This window comes from Triticum dicoccoides, chromosome 3B, assembly GCF_002162155.2.
Source record: "Triticum dicoccoides isolate Atlit2015 ecotype Zavitan chromosome 3B, WEW_v2.0, whole genome shotgun sequence".
Taxonomy (NCBI): Eukaryota; Viridiplantae; Streptophyta; class Magnoliopsida; order Poales; family Poaceae; genus Triticum; species Triticum dicoccoides.
The window spans coordinates 350,731,432-350,732,051 of NC_041385.1; positions in this window are offsets into that span (position 1 = coordinate 350,731,432).

A 620-nucleotide genomic window follows, 5' to 3' on the forward strand; every position below is an offset into this window, starting at 1 on the left:
ATCGTCGCCCAGTTGGCTGCCTCGCCATCTTCGGACACGGCTCCCCTGTTGTCCCCGACCCCGCCTGTGGCCCGGATGGATCTCGTCATCGACTCGGCTCCACCACCGTATTCCCCGACACCGATGCCATCGCCGTCTTCCACTCCGACCCCGGCTCTTCAGATACTCCCCGCTGCGGTCTCTGGCCTGGACCGGAGTCCCAGGTGACCACCCCCCGTGGCTGCCCCGCCCCCGCCTCCACGCGTCGTGGCCTTCTCTCGGCACACCCGTTCGGCCTCCTCTCCGGCGTCTGCTTCTCGCCGGAGTGCTCGGCTAGACGCGGCACACCCAAAGGGTTTCCCGGTGCTGCCCATCCGCGAGCGGGCAGAGCTTCGTGCCGCTGCACGGAACCTGGAGCCAGGTACCCCTTCAGTCCCTCCCTCGACAACTACTTGTTCCTTCTCTGCTCTCGAGTCGGTTCCGCTTGGAAACCTTGTGAAGATCGCGACTGACTCCGCGATCATCTTTAGGGGGGAGGTCGGCCCCCCTTAGCCCAGATCGAGGCCATTAGGGCCCGCGAGATCCTCGACGGTAGGCTGGCGGTGGCTAGAGCAGCCCTGCTCTTGCCCCCCAACTCGTCG